Source organism: Penaeus monodon, chromosome 22 (assembly GCF_015228065.2).
Source record: "Penaeus monodon isolate SGIC_2016 chromosome 22, NSTDA_Pmon_1, whole genome shotgun sequence".
Lineage (NCBI taxonomy): Eukaryota > Metazoa > Arthropoda > Malacostraca > Decapoda > Penaeidae > Penaeus > Penaeus monodon.
Window position 1 is genome coordinate 21,150,324 of NC_051407.1, and position 305 is coordinate 21,150,628.

Consider the following 305-nt stretch of genomic DNA (forward strand, 5'->3'; position numbering starts at 1 on the left):
AGTCTCTCTAATTCCCCACCTTTGTCCCTCCCAACTTGGCTAATCTCTTTTATATTGCATAAGATTAAGGTGTGCTAAATTCTTTGAAAATTGGCAGTGGATATCACGTGATAATAAGTCTTGCTTCCGGTGCCCTGGAAAGCTTACGGCTGACAATAATACTAACTGTTCTTTTCTCTCTTCCCAACAGGTGAGTGTCATGCGAGTTCACCGCGAAGGAGCTGTCGGGGTGACGTATACAAGGGTGTCAGGAGATTGACATGAGTGCATGCTTACCTTTGTGTGACCGTCTGCGATCGCTTTTG